Genomic DNA, 21,588 nt, shown 5'->3' with positions numbered 1-21,588 from the left:
CCGAGTTCCTTTAGCTGCTAGTACTCTACACTCCTTTAATTATCCTCATCCACCCTGAGTCAGTGCCTGATGGGATGGAAGGAGCACTCGGGAGAAAATAAATTTCCCTTGGGCTCCAGCCTCAGCCCCTCAGGGGACCGAGCAATTTCTGCTCAGAGGTGCCCAGTGCTGGGCGGAAATGAAGGTGAAGGGGAGGCTCCAGAGAGAGCTGGCTCACTTTAGCCCCAGGCTCCCACCCGTGCAGGGGTGAGTGAAGGGCCAGAGGGTGGGGATGCTGGCTGGATCTTACTCTAGCAAGTGTGCACATCTATTAGCTCGTTAAAGTCACAACAGCTCCAGGTTGGTTTATGGTCACCTCCCTTTTATAGATGGAGAAGCTAATTTGCCGGGGCTCACGGTTTGAGTAAACCGCTGAGCTGGGATTTGAATCCAGGCAGTTTGCTCCAAAGTCCATGCTCTCGATGACTATAATCTAACACCTGCCTTTCTCATGCCTGCTTGGGGCACTACTTCAATTCTTTTGTGGCCTAATAAGGTATGTGAGCCCTGGTTTGGGGCTCTGGACATATAAAACCTAGAACTTAGTTTGAGGGGCTCATCCCACCTCCCAATAGTAAGGATTCTTTGCTTATAACACATTTACCGTATTTAGAAAAGGCTGTCAATCGTTATTGTTCCATTGGCTCCATTCTACATTAATTTGTCTCCAGAAACATAACCAGCACAGACCGTAAAAGCTGCTTTCTGTCCTAGCAGGGGAGTGTTGGTGGGTCTCAATAAAAGGTGCCCTTTTGGGAGGTGGCTTCTTGAGCCCTTGGACTCAGAATGGTCCTCTCAAGCATCATTTTTGAACCGATTGCCTGCTCAGGGCTCCCACCAGCAACTTGCCTTCCCCGGACAACCATTAGCTGTCGCAGCCTGATTTTATTGCTGAGTCAGGCAATCAGTTTTAATTGCCCGTTTCCACCCCCAGCGGTGTCTCTTCCTTGAGGGAGGGAAGAAACCTCTCTCTTAGGGCTTGGTGCCTGCCCCTGGATCAGATGCCCAGAGTGGCGGTGCAGGCCCCTCAGAGAATCTGCTGCAACTTCTCAGCCCCCAGTTCCCCATTCCCTGGGCCGTCCTGGAGGAAGATGAGGGTTTGTTTTGGTGCTGAGCTTCTCCTAGCCTGCCCGCAGCTCAGCCCCACTTGCTTGTTTTCTGATAGCTGGCCACTGCTGTGCCCATACCCTCTTTTTGTCCCTGCAGATTCATTGCCGCCCTTTGCCACACTGCTACCTGCCCTGAGGTGGGCTTGTTTGGACCCCATCGGAGGGCTCTTTCTGGCTTCCAGCTGGGTCCAGCAGGTGAGATGCCTGGGCAGGAGACCTGGGGAGGTCAGGCCATTTATCCCCATGGCGCCCTCCCTGTGGATCTCACCTCAGGGTCTCTGGTGGCAGGTCAGAGCTCCTCTCACGGGAGCCCCTTTTCTCAGGCCTTGTTCTCAGTCCTCAGCTCTCCCTCCCTTGACCCTTGCAATTGACTGGATTATTGGCCTCCATTCTTTGCCCCTCCGGGTGTCCATGCTCTTAGCCTGGATGTAGACTTTGTCGTTGCTTCCATAAAAGGAGGAGTGTATTTCCCCTGCCCTTGGGCTTGGCTTTATGACTTGCTTTGGTCCATGGAATGTGGGTGAAACCAATTGTTTATGCCAGTTTCAAGCCCAGGTCTTTGGACCTGTTGTGTGTTTCTGTGTGCCTTTTTGTGCATCTGCCATCTCCATGAGAAGAACTTTCCTTGGGCACTGCTGTCACTCCAGCCCGGGCCCCAGGATGAACCCATCTGGAATAGCCCAGAGCTCCATCTGCAGTGAGGAACCAAGCCCAGCTGGACACCAGCTTGAAGCAGAGCCCACGCTGAGCCAGATGAGCTCTAGTCAACCCACATGCCTCTGAGAAATCCATGCTCACTGCTGCCTTCCACCAAGATTGCATGATAAAGGGTGGGGCACCGGAGTCACTGCAGTATTTCTGTGCTCTCCTTACTCCCAGCTCTTACACATAAATATTCCCTCCATTAAACCCATGGGGAATCATCCCAATTTGGGTGTCATCTGTTTCCTGTGGTGACACCGAATGAATGATACAGGCACAGGGCCCAGTTCCACCCCAACACTCTATCACATTTGCCAGCGAAGTTCAAAATATGACATTCAATACCAGCTGTCCCTCTTCTTTGTTTTCCCATTTGCTACTCCATATTCAACTGAAACCCTAATCTTAGAAGCCAATAATGACATCTGATTTTACTCTTTGTATGTGCTCATTTGTTTTGAATTTTTCAACTTCTTATTTGGAAAAAATTTTCAAACATATACACAAGTAGAGATATTATGATAAACACTATTGTACCCATGACTCAGGTTTAACAATGATCAACATTTGCCAATCTTATTTCATCTATATCTTTCCTGGGTTTTTTTCCTCTTCTAAATTTAATGACCTTTCTTTAAAAAAATGTTTATAGATTTTTAAAGAGAGAGTTAAGGGAGAGGGAGAGAGAGAAACATCGATGAGAGACAACCATTATGGATCGATTGGCTGCCTCCTGCAAGCCTCCTACTGGGGATCCAGCTTGCAATCGGGACATGTGACCTCCTGGTTCATGGGTCAATGCTTAACCGCTGAGCCATGCCTGCTGGGCTAAATTTAATGACCTTTCAATGCCAGGAGGAATCCAGAGGTCCCATCTTAGCTCTGATCTGCAATCTCTCTACCATGTTTGCTACTATTGCTCACCCTTTCTTCACCACCCTTGCTGTCTCCTGGGTCTCCTTTTATCTCCACCACTTTCTGTTTCCTGTTTTCAATTTCTGATCTGGCGCTTAAATGGCAGTGTTCCTGAGGGACTTGTCGTTCACCTGTTTTCCTTCCTCTCTATGTTCTTTTCCTGGGCAGTTTCAGCTACTGGCTTAATCTGTGAGCCTGCTCCACGTTCCTGTCTGCCCACTGAGTAGCTTCACTTGGATGTTGCATGGACTTCACATTGAGCACATCTGTCCTAAACCAAACACAGCGACTTCTCCTTGGACCTTCTCCTTCTCCACCTCTTCTGGGTTCCCTATCTCAGGTCAGACCTTCCCCAGTGCCCAGTCCCATACCTACAGATCTTATACCTCTTTGACCCAGACGTGACTATTTCACTTCCAAATGGTCTTCCCAATTCTTCGAGTTTCCACATACCCCTCCTTGGTTCAGGCCCTCATCACCTCTTGCTTGGGACATTCTACATCCCCTCTGACTAGTCCCCCAGGGCTGTTCCTCTCCTAAGTGCTGGTACCATTTTTCTAAATCACATGCCTCATCATGCTAACCCAAGCCCAACTTACCAATCTTCTATGGCTCTATTCAAAATATATTCTAAACATGATTGACATGACATTGAACCTCATTACCACCTTTTCTTCTAATCTTGCTTCCTGTATCCTGTGCTCCAAATATATGGCCCTGCTTGTTTTCCCCCTAAGACACCACATGCTTTCATGTGGCCTTTGCTCAGGCTGATCACTGTTATTATTTTTATTTTTTAGGATTAAAGAAAATGAGGTTCTGGTTCCCAAACACTAACTTCAAAGTGCTCCTTCCACAGCTCTGGAATCAATCCCCTTTTTGCCCTTTTTAAGATTCTTGCTGGCATTTAAATTTGTTGTTCCTGCCAAAGGAAATAAACATGGTATTTAATTTTTTGAGCAGTCCCATTAGAGTTTTTCTTTTCAAAAGGGGCCCGTTTGCTGTCGCAGTGGGTAGTGTCTCCATGGAAATGCTGGTAGTGTAAAGTTTCTGAGCCTTCTGTAGGCCTTTGAGTGCCCCCAAGGCAGGAATGGTGTGCTACTCATCTTTTGATATATCCCCAGCGCCTGGCATGTAGGAAATATTCAGAAAGTGTTTGTTCAGATTGCATCTAAATTAGCATTGGGACCAGGAAGTAAGATCAGGAGAGGGCACAAATGTTGCCAGCCAATTGCAGAGGAAGCGGCCAAACATATAATCTATGAGCCGCGAGGCTGGGGTCACCCCATTCCCTGCAGCGAGGGCCTCCAAACCTGTCAGATGTCAGTTGCATTTGCAAAGCTAGGAGTTCAGGTGGAAGGTTGGATTTTTCTTCATTAAACTTGTCATTCCCCAAGGTGGGGCTCTGACAGGAACCCAGTGAGATGTCAAGCTGAGACAGCTGTTGCCAAACCTGGTGGAGGCATCCAGACAGCCGGAGATCCAGCTGCTGCCTCAGACTTCACGAGCAACATCCTTCTCTTCAGGAAGGAGGTCACAATGCTTAACAAATAGGAACAGGGAAGCCATCGTGGTGTGAAGACAGAGACAGAATTGGGTCTGAGACAGAGCACATGGATTTGAGTCTCAATTCTGGTTCTTATTAGCTGAGTGGCTTTGAGCAGGTTATGCCACCCCTCTGGGCCTCATTTTCCTCACTCATTATACAGGTTGCTGTGAACACTGAGTGAGATCATGTATATGGAAATGTTTTACAGACTGCTCAAATGTTAGATAAAGTTAGAATATATTAAAATTATGTTTAGTTTTCAACACACACACACACACACACACACACACGCATTAACTGTAGAATGGTCAAGTCAACACGTGTTTGCTCACTATCATATGCTCAGTTCTCTGCTCTCAACTGTGATAGATGCAGAAGTTTATAACGTCAGTTTCCTGACTAAGAAATTGATGATCTGGTTGGGAGATGGGACTAATTTGTTATTCACTCCCCATGTTTCTATAGAGGGGAAGACATTTCTACTCCACAACCAAGGTGGAATATTTCTATTTCTCTTCTCATTCTTCTTAAGAGAGGAGGGGTAATTTGTATGATTGGTGAGCTTGGGCAAAGGGACTGAGCATGGTGGCTCAGCCCCTTTTCCTTCTCTCTTCCTGAATTAGTAGATCATTGGGAATGCTTGCTTTCTCTACTCTTTGCCACAGTAAGCCTTTGGGTGGCATGGGGGTCAGGGGAGAGCAGTGATTGGCCAGCTCTCTCAAGACTGTGTGGGCAGGTTAAGTTCTGGGGGAGAGTATTAAGGCTTCATTCTTTAATCTGTCAACATCTAAATATCCTCCCATTTTGGGGGAAGCACCTGCTAGTTACCCAAAGGGCTTGGGCTTACCTCAGGAGCCAGTGACCTCTCTAAGTTTGGGTTATTTAAATTAGACCAGTGCCTTGGGAATTCTGAAGTCTCCCCAGCTGGGCTTGCCCTTCTACATGCTACAGAACAGTTCTGAATGTTCTCTGATAAGGAGTTTCTTCATCTTTGGCTTTGAACTCTGTTAACTGTGTTTTGTTTATTCTATTTGGGATTTGTTGACATTCTTGCATCTGTGGCTTAATATTTTTCACCAAATTTGGGAACTTTTTAGGCCATTATTTATTTATTTATTTATTTTTAGATGTAAACACTTTTATTTGGATTTTTGAAAGCAAAAGAAGGGTAGGCTAACACCTATCTTTCCAAGTTAAGACCTAAAACTGTTTCCAAAACTTCAAATAAGAAACTCCTGCTCTAAGTACAAGGATAATCTGTATCACCTTTAACCAACAATAAAAAAGTAAAATATAAATTTTCATTTAGAATGAAAGCAAATACTTCAGTATCACAAACACACTGTGAAACTTCAAGAAATACACTGCTGATTTGGAGTGAGCATTTATTTGCACAATTACAACATGCGGACAAACCCAGAAGAGGGGGTCAGGCCTGGCGTTTGCACCCCAGTGCAGCAGTGGGTCATACCACCCGCACAAAGAGAGGCACACAAAGGGTCTCTGATCTGCACTGACCTGTCCGTGGTGGCAAAGGTGAGGGGTACAGCGGCGCAGCTGCTCCTCGTCCTCATCAGAAGACTCTCTCTCCAATGTGTAGGCCATGAAGCAAGCGTCGGGTCTCTTGAGGACAAGGGCATGTCCCCTCTCACAGTCTTGATGCCCATAAAGCTGAAGGTATGGAACAGAGCGGCTGTCATCACAGTTCTTATGGAAGCAAATGAAGACGTGGTCAGCATGCCACTGCTCCTCCGAAAATTCCAGAAGAACTGCGAAGCTGTCTTTGCGCCCCGGGGGCAGAGCGCCACCTGGGACCTCGATGTAGGGGCAGCTGCAGCCCAGCACCACTCTCCAGTGATTGTCTGGGCATCTGAGTCTGGTTTGGACGTTGAGAATTCTCATCTGGTTGTTAGACGTTAGTTCCGCTGTAACATCCAGCCTATTACCAGAGTAAAATAAATTAGCTGAAAAATCATGATCCCTCTAACTCAAACTCAACCTTCCTAATGCCGTGACCCTTTAATACAGTTCCTCATGTTGTGGTGACCCCCAACCATAAAATTATTTTCGTTGCTACTTCATAACTGTAATTTTGCTACTGTTATGAATCGTAATGTAAATATCTGTGTTTTCCGATGGTCTTAGGCGACCCTGCTAGTGGTTCTCAACCACTGCTGTAGAGCCTAAGACCATCGGAAAACACAGATATTTACGTTACAATTCATAACAGTAGCAAAATTACAGTTATGAAGTAGCAACGAAAATAATTTTATGGTTGGGCATCACCACAACATGAGGAACTGTATTAAAGGGTTGCGGCATTAGGAAGGTTGAGAACCACTGCTCTAACTGTTCCCTCAGCCACCTGGGGTCTTCAGGGGTGGGTGAGGGACATCAGGACTACCACGGAGGCCCTGCCCGGGACCCAGGTCACTGCAGCAGGGAAGGGAGACCTGCCAACCTGGTGAGAGGGGTCACCTCTGGAGAGGACAGTGGGGAGGCTAAACAAAGGTGGGGTGGGGAGGGCTACTGCATGCTTTTCTGTACACTTCTGAATATTTTTAGTCTTTAATTTTTTTTTTTTTAATTTCAGAAAGGAAGGGAGAGGGAGAGAGAGATAGAAACATCAATGATGAGAGAGAATCATTGACTGTCTGCCTCCTACTGGGGACCAAGCCTGAAACCTGGGCATGTGCCCTGACTGGGAATCGAACGGTGACCTCCTGGTTTATAGGTCCACGCTCAACCACTGAACCACACTCACCAGCTGAATATTTTTAGTCTTTTATAAAAAAGTATCCACCTCTATGTGTATGATATAAATGGAAAAACTGCTTGGGAAAGGATAGTGAGGCAGTATTGTGGAGGCCCTGAGAAGTTTGTGTTTCAATCCGTGAATCTAAGGAGCTGTGGATGTTTTTTGAGCAGAGTGGTAGCAGCAGGCTCAGGAGAGAAGCACGTCGAAACGCTAAGGTTTGGATTTAAGTAGGGAAAGGAGATTCCCAGGATGAGTCTCAGAAATGTTCCACCTGGGTCCCAGCCTCAGGATCAGAAGAGCGATACTCTGGGTTATTGTCCCCCGTGTTTGTAGTTAATGAAGAACCCACGAGACGATGTGTGGTAACAACAGAAATGAACTTAAAGGGCCTCTTAGCCACTATCAGAGAGACCCATAATGTTTGTGTGTCACAGAAAGCAAGGAAAGGGAGAATCTCATTAAGGAACTGACCAACAGGGTCAAGTGGTGCTTCCATTTTTGCTTCTATCCAATTTATTCTCCAAACAGCAGCCAGAGCAATCTTTGTAAAGCGCCCATCTGATTGTGTCGCAACTTCAGTGGTTTTCCTAGGATCTTTCTAAGTAGAGCTGATGAGGAAAGCTCTCAGTTCCTTTCTGGTTGTAAGCCTAGAGGTCCCTGGGGTCATATTTCCCTTCCCTTCCCCTGCTTGGAGGAGCCAGATTGAGAAAGAGATGCTGACAAAGCAGAGAGCAGTGGAGATGAAAAACAGAGGGAAGGAGGACTAACAGAACTTAAGCCCTGGAATCCAGTCTCACTTTGAGGCCTGGTATGCCAAAGCTCTTTTTGAATTTGGTTGCAACATTTTTGCTCATGATAGTTGGATTTCTATCTCTTGGAGCCCCAAAATTCCTGAGTAATAAACTCCCCTTTACTGTTGGATTCCTTAGAACATTTAACTGGGACTCAGATTTTATCTGTTGGCAGCACATTTGAATTGTTCTGATGAAGTTTATGAGGATTTATGGCACCTAAAGTCTCTCTATCTGCCTTATATATACAAAGAATTCTGCCTAGCTGAACGGGGGAAGTTGTGGGAGGTGACTCAAGGAGCCATTACATTTATATCTTGAGGTACATCCTGTGACTTTGGTGGTCATTAGTGCTGCTTACCATCATTCCAGTTCTCCTTTCTGGCATCACTTTCAGTGACATTGAATGTGACCATGTGATTTGCTTTGACAAATAAATGCAAGTGGAAGGGGCATGGGAGACTTCTGCACAGAATCTTCAGGAGGTTGTGTGCAATTCCCACGTCCCCTTCCTGCTTCTCTGGAGATGGTGAAAGCACATGTTGAGACAAAACTTCCGTCATCTGAGTGATTGTGATGGCTGATACCCCTCCCCTCTACCCCCCACCCAAACAAGTTTGATCATGTAGGTGAGAAATAAATGTTTGTTAAAGTCACTAAAATTTTGGGGTTGTTTGTTACCACCATACAACCTATTGTATCATGATTGATACAACCATTAAAAAATTTGAGTATTATAAATTCCAGGAGATGTTGAATTTGGACTTGAGTATCTATATTTACAATAATTATGGAAACAATGGAAGTAAAGATGTCAACTGATGTTTAGAAAAATCATTTTTCACAACTCCCTCAGATTTTGTAGACCTTGCATTACTTTTTTGGTAGGGTCTGCTAATTACTTCTCTCAAACCCATATTAAAGCCCTAAGTAAATATTTTATTTTGCTGTATTTTTCCAGTCTGTTATTGTTGGTGATTTCTGATCTTTATCAAACACTTTTCATTATTAGCTCCTCAAGAACAATTCAATTTGAATGCACTCAAAACAGAAGCCACTTGGATTTTATAAAGGGAAGCCTTCGAGCCCTTAAGATTACATTTTTTATTTATGGTGGTTTGCTGTAGTTTCCTTCAATCTTTGTGCCAGCTTCATTCTTAAGAAACTACTTGTTTGGGTTTCCACGACAGAATTTTATATGCAGAGTAAATGGGTTTTAGGCATATTTACTACATTACTTCTTGGAGGTAAGCTATACAAAGGTGATTTCTAATGGATTTGGGGTGAGTTGCACTCACCCAGCTTAAGGGGCAGAGCTTGCAATCATATCCTAATCTATAGTGCATTTATAGCTCTTAGGCGTGTATGTGAAAATCACTGTATAAGGTCACCTTATGGTAATTAGAATTTCTGTAATTTTTTTTTTGCAGTTGTACTCTCTAATTCAAGTTAGGATTCTTCAGTTTTTTCAAATTTGATGCATATATTTTGAAATATATCTTATTTATGGTTGCTTGCTATAGGAGAAGACAAGGATATTTAAGTAATATCTTGATGTCAAGATATTGGGAGCACCTAGATTCACCTAGATACTATACTTTTCAATGCTTGTGAGCAAGTGTTAACAATATGTCACAAGATGCCAAGGTCCCACAAAAAGAGAAATAACCAGATGAGACCCTCAAAAGGTAGTAGCTTCAGCTTGAAGGTGAAATTCAAATTTGTAGATGGTTCAGTGTGTATGCGCATGTGTGGGTATGTGCATCTTGAATTTAGAGATGGGTTTGCTCAGTTACATTGTCAATCACATGATACCAGGGGCTATCACAAAGTTGATAACATTTTTATGATTCTGTGAGTGAAACTGCCTTTGGTCTCTTTAATCATCACTAGGAAGGGGAAAGGAAATCCCAGAAGTGATAACATTGATCATTGTGCAGAATGATACTTGTACAGAAATCTGGCAAGAATAATAAAACTGTAGCATTTATTGATCTTCCATTGGTCTGCCACTCTAAGTATCACCAGCTCAATATAGACACTATGTTATCGACGACTCTACAAAGTCTGCATTTTAATACTCCTATAGAATTCAGGGTTGATAGAAATTGTCTTATTCCTAATGATCTGCATCTGTAGATAAAAACAGATGCCTGCCCTCCCAGAACTGGAGAGTAAGTGTCCTCTTGGGTGCTGATAATATGGTTTTAATGTCATGGCCTAAGAGTGACCTCAATAATTGGCTGAGTAATTAACCATTGTCAGTGGTTTTGGTGCAAAGAATTTCAAAGCTAATGTCACTATCATTGGCAGACATTTCCCAAAAGTCAATTGATTTAAATCAATAACAAAACAAAACAAAAACACCAATCACAATAAAACAGAACCCAAATCCATATAACAAGTCCATCCTTCCAGTTTTCTTGGGGCTAATTCATCCTGCCAAATCCACTGGAAGCCATGTGCTTTACTGATATACTATTGAGAGTTTTTAATAACCATTGGGTGACTGGTAACATCTGCTTTGGATATTTTCTAGTTCAGAATAACTTCAACCATGCTTTGTGGAACATAACTTTGTGTGGAGGGATCCAAACCACTTCCTGAAGAAAAACAAAACAAAGCAATTTTGCCAGTAGGTTCATCTCTGGAGAAGAGATAACTTTAGATTCAGGTGGAGATCCTGGCTAGGTACCTCAGTTTTTAAATAGGGCAACAACATTAATTCTTGTGCAAGTATGTTCTCCTGCAGGATGCTGGCAGTAGTTTTCTCTGGCTTCTGAGACTGTGTACAACTCTTCCCCCGTCCATGGTCAGTGATGTCAAGTTGGTAGCTTGAAATTGGTCAGAGCAGGTGTATTTACCCCAGCAGTTCTCAATGAGGGTGACTTTGCCCCCTAGGAGACATTTGGCAATCTCTAGAGACGTGCTTTGTCACAACTAGGAGTTTGCTACTGACATCTAGTGGGTAGAAGCCAGAGATACTGCTCAATATCCTACAGTGCAAGGGATAGCAGCACCCCATGACAAAGGATTATCTAGCCCTGGCCAGCCGGATGGCTCAGTAGGTTGGATCGTTGTACACCAAAAAGGTTGTGGGTTTGATTTCTGGTCAGGGCACATACCTAGGTGGCAGGTTTGATCCCTGGTTGGGGTGCATATAAGAGGCAACCTATCAATGTTTCTCTCTCACATCGGTGTCTCTCTCTCTTTCTCTAAATCACTAAACATATCCTTGGGCGAGGATTTTTTTTTTAAAAAAGGAATTATCCAGCCCAAAGCTGCTGAGGATGAGAAACCCTGATTTATACCATGTGATTTTGCAAACATAACAAATAAGAATTTTTCAATGCCAGTTTACCAACCACTAACCCCCAAAATGAATTCTTATACTTTCATCACCATACAATCTCTGATTCCTCTCAGAAGCCCACTGGGAGAAGCGATGTGGAAGACTGAAAGCCATGCTCTCCCCTGGGTAATTCAGATAGAGCATGAGGTGACAAACTTCTTTTGTAAAGGACAGATGTACACATGTTAGGCTTTGCAGACCATATGGTATCTGTTGCAACTACTTATGTCTGCCATTATAGTATGGGAGCATCCATGGACAATATGTAAATTAATGATCATGGCTGTGCTCCAATAAAACTTTATTTACAAAGCAGGGTCGTAATTTCCTGACTTAGACTAACAGCCTTCTCTGAGGCTTTATTCTAATGTTAAACTTTTAGCTTTTATTAACAATAAAATAAATTTACCAAATTATGTTTGCTTCAACATTTGGTAGGAAAAAAAAAAAAGTCAGAACATTTTCCACTGGGTCACTATGCGCTTCATTTGTAAGGCCCCACAGGAAAAAATTCTTAAAATGCTTTGTTTCCCACAGAGGAACTGATTATGCTTACTTTTCTCTGATTTTACTTTGTATACTAGGAGGCACACAACTATAATTGATATTCACCTGTAGTAGATTTCCTAACTTGTCTAATAAGAATCAGCTGTGGGTGCTTAAAAACTACAGGTTCCTGAGCTCCTCCTGAGAACTCCTGAATCTGTCCTCATTGGGCTGGGTATGGGGGGAGCTGGATAAGTGCTTCTCAAATTTTGTGTACGTACAGGGCACCTGGGAATTAAAAGGTAGATTCTGATCCAGTGGGTCTGGGGTAGGGCCTGAAATTCTGCATTTCTGAAAAACTCCCAGGTGATGTTGATGCTGTTGGTCTTGGAACTTCAGTTTGAGTAGCAAGGTCCTAGAACATTAATATTTTTGGTAACAAATCCTCCCAATACGATTCTTATTAATGAACTACATGTTATGTTTATGTTCTGCTTTTGCATACTTTTGGTTCCTGCTTTAATTTATAATTTGAAATTTCATTATGTATGTTCTTATTTTAAGTCCCTTAAATCCTTTGGAGGTGTTGAGAGGGGTGATGGAAATAAATCTAAGAGAATTAACTTTGCATGCACTTTTTTTTTTTTTTACAATTATGAACTATAAGTCTAGTCTGATACTAATTAGTTGTGCAACTAATCCAGATAGGGGTTTTTCAATGCTTTCAAATTTGGGATTCTCAAATTTTAAGTTAGGGAATATATTTATGTCTGGTTTAAGGTACATCTGTTCAACTTAAAAACCGCCTTCTCCAGCTCTTGCTGAGCCTCTGGGTCAATATAAAAAGGTCCTCAAGATGCCAGTTGCTTACATTTATATTCTCTAATCTTGTCCACGAAGAGTTTCTGCATAGATCAAGTTTCTTCTCAAACGCCAATGTTGCAACACCAATGGCCTTCCACAAATGAACTGAGCCGGCTATTGAATGACGAGGAGAACCTGGAGACTCTGAGGAATCCCTGCGATCCTGTTAGTTGCATAGAAACCCTATGGGCCCCGCGGGTGTTGCTTAGTGGATTGAGCATTGTTCCTTGCACCAAGAGGGCGCTGGTTTGATTCCCAGTCAGGGCACATACCTGGGTTTTGGGCTCAGTTCCCAGTAGGGGGCATGCAGGAAGCAGCTTATCAATGATTCTCTCTCATCATTGATGTTTCTATCTTAAGGTGACCAGATTTTAACATTGGTAAAGCGGGACACCATTGACGGGGGGGGGAGGGTTTCTTTCTTTTTTTTTTTTTAATATATTTTATTGATTTTTTACAGAGAAGAAGAGAGAGGGATAGAGAGTTAGAAACATCGATGAGAGAGAAACATCAATCAGCTGCCTCTTGCACACCCCTTACTGGGGATGTGCCCGAAACCAAGGTACATGCCCTTGACCGGAATCGAACCTGGGACCCTTGAGTCCGCAGGCCGACGCTCTATCCACTGAGCCAAACCGGTTTCGGCCCGGGGGTGGGGGTGGGGTGGGTTCTTGATTAAAAATTTGGTCTATATTGTAATCGCTTTTGTTTTTTTTAATAAAAGAAAATTCACTTCTTAGATCATCGTTGAATTTGCATCCTCTTTTCTTACTCATTATGTTAAAAATCTAAAAAAATAATTTAAAATTATATTATAAATTATTATATACACAGTAAGTAGGTACATAATTACATGAACATATTTTATTGTTAGTTTATAAATTAAATTAATTTGATTGTTATAAAGAAACTATATTTTAAAAATTATTTTAATCCTATATTTCTTTCTAAATAATAACAATACTAACTTGTATTATTTTTCCTCTGAATTTGCCGTAACGTAGGTCGTAAGTGTCACTTTCAAGGCCGGCGCTAGACTTTTTGCCGCCACTATAAAATATAAACAATACGAGTACTGTCTGCTAAATTCAAGAAAATTTATGTATTTATGAAATAAATAAATAAATAAATTACTTACCTAAATTATCTGAATAGCTGATTTGTAATGACATCACTTGTTTAACTAGCTTACTAGCACACAGTACGATGTGTATCGTCTGAGAGACAGTTACAAAATGTTTTCGTCGTTGCCAATCCCCAAAACTGCCATTGTTCATTAAGTCCAAACAATAGTGGTCTAATTCCAACAACTGATCAACAATGCGAACTTTGATAAGCAGTTCTCGATAATCAGTTCTCAACCATTATTTGTTATTATTAAGGTTTAACATTATAAAATTAACAAAAATAATATAAAACTCATATCCTGGCTAAATAGCCACATGGCCGCAGAAAACCGTATATTCCCTTCCCGTTCTCCCGCCGTTCCCTAGCTTGTCGAGCATTCTTTCCAAAAATCGGGACTTTTTTAAAGCGCCGCGGGACGCGGGACAAATTGTTAAAAATCGGGACTGTCCCGCCAAAAGCAGGACGTCTGGTCACCTTATTCTATCTCCCTCACCCTCTAAAAATCAATAAAACTTGTTTGTTGTTGTTATTTTTAAAGAAACCCTATAGTCTCCAGTGCCAGAGCAGCCACAGTTCTACTTCCCGCCCTGGCTCCGCCCTACCACCTAACTGCCTAGCCGTGCATTGTGGGGCGCCCCTCAGCCAGACTAAGAAGCTCTCTGTAGAAGAAAGGCCTCAGAGGCCTTGCGATTAGACCTGAAAGCACTTTTAAAACATCCACTCCTTCCATTTGTATTTGGGAATCAGTAGGAATTTTTGTGTCCATCTTCTTGTGTGAGCTCAGAGATTTAAGAGTAAAAGTTATCCCGTTTCACCGAAGATCCTCTCTAGGGCTCCTTCTCCCCGTGGAACTTCAGGGTTAAACGCCCCGTTTCGCAGGCCTTTTCAGTCTTGCTCTTTGTTTCCCCTTGAAGCCCGGTGCAAAGAGCAGGAGATGCAAGGGGGCCCGTGGACCGTGTTGAGTGGCAGAGGGTGGACCTTCTGGCTCCAGGTGCAGTGTATGAGGCGCGATTGCACAGCGTCTCGGGCTGTTGACCACGTGTGCAGTGTCTCCTAGAGCGGGGCACCGACGCAGAGAGGACGCCGAGCGCCAAACGCTGTGGGATCTGGCTCGTCCCCGCATGGCCAGCCACGCTCTCCTGTCCAGGTCGTGGAGGGCAGCCCTCTCTGCTCTTGGAGCCTGGTTAAGCAAGTATGTTAAATTTCCTTTGTCACTAGGTGGCAGAATGTAATTAAGATGTCAGACTGTTTTTCCATAACGTTGGAAGCCGTTTCTAGTTCCTTCCTAATGACCTCTTTCATTACTTTGCAATATTTGCTAATGTCACTGAGGGCTGAGGCAATGAAATAAAATTTCCTTCTGCAAATACTTCCTATACTTAGCCAGGATTTGACTTCTTTTAAGGCTTGCCTCTTAGAGGAAAGCACCCTTCACATAGAGCACATTCTCTTCCTAAGGGCTGTTATTTGGACAACCCAAGCTTCTTGTAAACAATAAGAATATTATTTTGTTACTCTTTTGAAGCAAATCCCAAATATTGTTTCACTTTACTTACACCTATTCCAGTGTATATCTCTAAAATAAGGACGAATGAATTAGTGCAGTTTTGATGATTAACACAATCCAATAAAGAAGTATATTCCTGTGGATCATAGTATAAGGACATGCACAGGTATCCACAGAAGCCTGGTTTTGCAGGGGGTGGGAGGTGGTGATGGTGTGTGGTCTCACTGCCTGTGGAATCTTGGGTTTATTCTGCTGGGAAAAACACATCCCTGACCCAATGTGGATCTGCCTTCAGCCTCAGATGAGTGTGCGCAGAGTTTAAATGAGCAGAAAGCAATAGACCACAGGTGTGGCTGCCATACACGAGTTGAGAGTCTCCTCCGTGCCTATCTTTCCCATACCCTCTGTCCCATTTTCAGTCGTCAGAGGGGCAGAGAGTTTACAGCTGAATTTCTGAGGCTGGGAGTCCTCACTTCTGGAATCTCAGTCTTGTTTCTGTGGTCTCAGTCTTGTGTTCCATTTCTTTCTCTCCCCCCACCCCCCATTGATTTTTAGAGAGAGTGGAAGGGAGGGAGGGGGAGAGACACAGAGAGAGAAACATCGATGTGAGAGAGACACATCGACTGGTTGCTTCCCGCATGTGCCCCAACCGGGGCTGCAACCAAGGTTCGTTCCCTTGACCGGAATTGAACCCCAAGACCCTTTAATCCACAGGCCGATGCTCTAACCACTGAGGAAACTGGCTAGGGCACATGTTCCATTTTCTTGATCTTCCATTTCTTTCAGCTCTCGCCTCTTCTCCAGCAAGGGGTTCTCCTTCCTCATCTCCCCCTACTCACACCGGCCTTAGTACCCTTTTTACCCCTTTGCCTTAGCTGGGTCGGGTACATCTTTTCTGCAAGGATTGCTGTATTTTCCTCCCTCCTCACTTCCTCTTCAGATTCCCATTGTTACATGACAGCCCCAGATGATTCCCCTTTGCACGTTGCTAATACCACAAACGTGGCCGCACTTCTCTCTTTTCCCACTTCCACTTCCCCATGCTGGCTGTCCACCACCCATCAGGGACCGTACTCCATGCTGGGGATACAGACCGAAAGAAGCAGAACCCTGCCTTCGGAGGGCTCCCAGCTTGGCTGGCAGCTTGGTGAGCAGGGGAGCAGAGCATAAATAAGGGCAGTGTAACACGGTATGTACCAGGAAAAAATGTAGGCACAGTGATAAGAGGACATAGAAGGAGGGTAGGCTTGCTGTGCTTGGGAGGGGGATCAGAAAAGGTTTGCCCAAGGAGAGATTTTCTTTCTGTTTTTGCACTTATTTTAATTTTGGATCAGGTTATACATTCATATCGTTCATATATATATACGCTTATATTTTAAAATAATTTTATGAATATACTATATACCTCCCTTAGCCCCATTACTCTTATGTCCATCCCCACTTTCTCCAAAGGTAACCACTGCTGTTTGTTTCTTGTGTGTCCTTCAGAATTTCTGTATGCATACATGAGCAAACATAAATAAGTTTTTTTCTTTCTCCCTTCTTTTTACCCTAAAGGTAGTATCTTATACTTATTGGTTTGCACTTTGCTTTTTTAACAAAATATTATCATTTAGTTGTTAATAAAATGGGCTGTGGAATCAGAATGCCTGCATTCAAATCCCAGTTGTAGAATTTACTAGATGTGTGAGCTTGGAAAATTATTTAACTTCTGATGGCTTTAGTTTCTACATCTGTATCTGAGAATTTCAAAATCTTGCCACTTTATCATATACTAAACTTTATAATAAACTTTATGCACAGACATATCCACCTTTATCATATAGTAAAATCTTTTATTTTACTATTCTATTCTGTTCCATTGGTCTGTCTATTCATGTACCATTACCACAATATTTTAATTTTTGTGGTTTTGCATTATGTTTACTGTCTGGTAGGCCTAGTCCCCAGATGGGGATTTGAAGGATGAATGGACTTCCCCAGGCAGAGTTGATGACAACTAATCCTATATAATAAAAGGCTAATATGCAAATTGTCCCCTCAGGAGTTGGACTGACTGAGAATTTGACCACCTGCTATGATGCGCTGACCACCAGGGGGCGGCACAGAATGAAGGAAGGCCCTGGCCAGCAGCCGGCAGCCAGAGGAAGGAAGGCCTCATTGGCCCTGACCGCCAGCCAGGCCTAGGGACCCTATTCGTGCACGAATTTCATGCACTGGGCCTCTAGTGTTATTAGTATAAACTATCACCACCACGTGGCATCATCACCATTTTATTTTATGCCTACTGTGTGCAAGATGCTATAACTAACTGCTTGTTTACTCCATTTTTTATGATGCTTGTTTTCCCTTTGTTCTGAAAATTTTACCTCTTTATTTTAGATTTATTTATTTATTGTAGGTAACATTTCAAGCCACTTTAAATTTTTGGAAACAAGGAGAGGCATAAATTGAAAAAGAACCATGAAAAACAAAAAGAACCAGGAACTATATTAGGTACTTTGCATAATAAATCCCTAATCCTCATAACAATCCTGCAAGGCACATACTATTGTTCTTTTTTTATTGAAGACACTGAATAAAAGAGGTCAAGTGATTTTTCAAAGTTATATAGCAAATAAGTGTAGATTTGAAATTCAAACCATGGTCCATTGGTGATTCCTGCTGCTTCTTTAAACTATATTACCATACACCTGAAACCTATATAATTTTATTAACCAATGCTACTCCAATAAACTCAATACAAAAGAAACCATATTGGATGAGGTCCTTTGTTTGGGTACTTATAAACACAGAAGAAAGAATAGCTCAGAAAGAAACTGAACCCATAATAGGGAACGATTATATATATATTTTTCTAATGGCTAATATATGTAGTAAATATGGACTCTGTGAAATCATTACTACCATGTGACTTTTGGTGTTAACTCATTAACTCACCAATCATCCAGAGTCTACCATATCAGGCACTGTGCTAGGTGCTGAGGATACAATGACAAATGGGATCTGGTCCCCAGCCCTTAACTCCTGCTGTGAGAATTTGCTAGCTGGTTTCCCTGGTCTGGACCCTTTTCATCTGTTGACCCTGAGGAATATCTAGTCTGTTTCTTCATCCCATGCAACTTTATGCCCAACTTTTTCATTTCAAAGCTGATAATGCATTTACGACTAACTCGTAATAGCTTCTTGGAGTGTGGTTTTAAAGATTATGACATTACTAGTGACCCAGTGCATGGATTCATGCACATTGAAAGGAAATTAGTTAGAAGGTGGCCGGCGGGGTGGGACTGGGCGAGATGGGCTGGACACACCCTGGAGCCAACCTCGTGCAGTCCCTTCCTGGCTGGCCACACCTGGGGTGGCGCCATGGCTCAAAGGGCATCTGCGGAGTGAATGGGGTCCCTCCAGCAGGTGGAGTCCCTCGGACTGGCTTGAGGGGATCAGGCAGAAACTGGCCTTCTGACATTCCCCGAGGGGTCCCGGAGTGTGAGAGGGCACTCTGCAAAGTTGCTGTTGTACAGAGTGTGGAATACAAACGCAAGTACTTGTTATATCTGAACTACTTGTCCAGAATGACCACTCTTTCTTTGCAGTTGTTATAAATTACACCAACTATATTTTATGGTGCAAATTCACTATTTCTTAAATTGCTGATAAGCTATTCACCTCTTGGGAAGTCTTGTAGTAAAGAAATCCACTTACCTTGGTTGAGACACAGTTTCTCAAACATATGTTTTGTCCAAGGCATCTTGTCTCTTCTTTATTGTTAACTAGAGGCCCGATACACAAAGATTCGTGCAAGAATGGTCCTTCCTTCCCCTGGCTGCTGGCACTGCCTTCGCTCCGGCCAGAGCCGCCTTTTCGCTCAGGCCCGGAGCCGCCTTTCTGCCTTCCCACACTGCCCAGAGGCCCAGAGTGGCTGGGGTGGTGCGGAACACCCCGCCCCAGACCGCTTGGTGCCTGCATATGCAAATTAACCTGCCATCTTTGTTGGGTTAATTTGCATACTCACTCCTGATTGGCTGGTGGGCGTCACGAAGGTACAGTTAATTTGCATCTTACTCTTTTATTAGTGTAGGTTGCACAATGTACAATGCATATCACTGCTGGATGTATCATTTTGCCCACAGGTGTAAATATGCTTGCCATCTCTGCCCATGGGTGCCTTTGATTTCCTAGTGTTGTTATAGTGACTTTTGTTGGGCTGAATGTTACTCTCTTCTATGGAAGCCCTTTATTCATTATTTTCTTCCTGTATGTTGCTATCTAAAATTCCTCTTGCTGCCACAGCTGGAGTTAAAAATGATCATTGGCTGCCTGTCTGGAGTTTTACTGATTAACTTTTTCAAGACCATACACAAAAGAGTTCTTGTATCTCTGAGGGATATTAGAAAGTAGTTCAGTTCCATTAGTTGGCTGAAAGTCGTGCTAATTAATGAAAAACTTCCTCCAAGAAGCGAATTCTCAAATGGCTGTTGCCTCATGGGAAACGCATTTGAACTGCTGAGCAGGTTTCTCTTCGATGGCTCGTGGTTACCTCTCTGGTCGCAGAGGGGTGGGTGGTGAAGTGGTGACAGTTGTGCTGCAGCCTGGGGCATCACGGGAAGAGCATTGCACTTGGAGTCGCTAGCTCTGGGTGCAAGTCTTAGTCCTGTTGCTTGGTTGCTATGTGAACTTGAGCCGATCACTTAAACTCTGAACATTTGTTGACTCAACTATAAAATGACGATTGTAACAATAATTCTGACCTCTCTACTTTAGGGAGTCTTGGAGGGGGGCTAAATGAGATGATATAGGGAAAGCACCTTTGTAAAAGCATGTTTTTATTATTAGATGTCTGGGTTTACATGTATTCCTGCCCGTTTTCCCATTGCTCTTGTCTTAACCAGAAACAGTGCATGAAATGCAGTCCTTCTTGCAGCTTTTCCAGATGTGCTTTCTATGAAAAAGAAATACTAAGCTGATACTAAGTCCAACTTGGTTAGATGGTAGACTTCCTCTCGTTTTTTCTTTCACCACTTTTTTAAAGTTTAGTGTTGACCCTAATTCATAAATGATGCCTTAATGTTAATTTCTTTTGACAAGTCTGTGAAGAGAAGGAAAAAGTGATACTTTCCTACGAAACTTTTCAAGAAATGTAGTTGAATAAATGCTTCAGCTCGCTGGGGTTATGGGAGAAATGAGAGCCTCAGGGCAAAAATGGTAGAGTGTTAGAGTAGAATTTCTTTTTTTTTTTCTCCCCCACCCCAATTCCTAGAGTAGAATTTCTTATCTGACAAAATGGTAGGGGTCTGTACTTTGTGCCTTCACTTAATGAAGATTTGAGCGGTTATAAAGTAGAATCCCCTTGCATACTGCAGGGCTTTCTGTCACCTCACTGGCTGTTTCACTTACTCCGTTTTCTTCTGCCTACTTCTCTTTCCTTTCTGGAACAACTGTCATGTTCCTTCCCTACTGGCCAGACCCCCAGTAGTTCACACCCGGACCCCCTACTAAGAAGAACTGGTTGCCCAGCTCCAGGGAGTGGGTTAGCAGACTGAGTCCCACTGTCAGCTCCTTTCAGAGTCTGCTTCAGCTGCAGGCTGCCTCCTCGCCTGAGGTGACACTTTTCCCAGGGTGACCCACATCCAGTGACGAGAGAGGTGGAGGTTTAAAGGCTCAGCCATGTCAGCCTCCTGTGAGACACTCTGATGGGCACTGCTGGCGCCGAGCTCCCAGCCTGTTAGCTGAGGCTTTGCTGGGCTTGCATCACAGGTGAGGACCTTCCTCTGACCAATCCTCCCCGCTCCTTCCTTCCACAGGTATTGATCTCTAATACATGCCCTTTTTAAAATGTTTTCTTTTTACAAAAAATTCACTGAGTTATAATTTACATACCATAAAATTCACCCCTTTAAAATGTATAACTCAGTGGTTTTTAGTATATTCACAAAGTTGTGCAACCATTACCACTATCTAATTCCAGGACATTTTCATAACCCCCAAAAGAAATTCCATACCTATTAGCAGTTTCTTCTCACGAACCCCTCCCCCAACCTCTGGCTACCATTAATGTACTTTCTGTTTTATAGATTTGACTCTTCTGGAAGTTTCAGATAAATGGATCATTTAATACGTGGCCTTTTGTGGCTGGTTTCTTTAAAATTTTTTTTTTATAAATTTCTTTTTTTATTGTTTAAAGTATTACATATGTCTCCTTTTTCCACCATCGACCCCTCCCTGGCCACTCCCATCCCCCAGGACAAGCCCCCACAGCCCCAGTGTCTGTGTCCATTGGTTATGCTTATATGCATGCACACAAGTCCTTTGGTTGATCTCTTACATCCCCCCCACCCCTGTCCTTCTTTGCCTTCCCTCTGAGGTTTGATAGTTCGTTCAATGCTTCTCT

At 43.2% G+C, this 21,588-nt stretch overlaps 1 pseudogene; it reads right to left on the bottom strand.

Annotated features, from left to right (window-relative positions):
- Positions 1-4,259: 4,259 nt before the first annotated feature.
- Positions 4,260-8,426, bottom strand: LOC103286567 (ornithine decarboxylase antizyme 1-like; annotated as a pseudogene).
- Between the last annotated feature and the right edge of the window lie 13,162 nt (positions 8,427-21,588).

This window comes from Eptesicus fuscus, chromosome 15 (genome assembly GCF_027574615.1).
Source record: "Eptesicus fuscus isolate TK198812 chromosome 15, DD_ASM_mEF_20220401, whole genome shotgun sequence".
NCBI lineage: Eukaryota > Metazoa > Chordata > Mammalia > Chiroptera > Vespertilionidae > Eptesicus > Eptesicus fuscus.
This window is presented reverse-complemented; position numbering and strand designations above follow the sequence as displayed.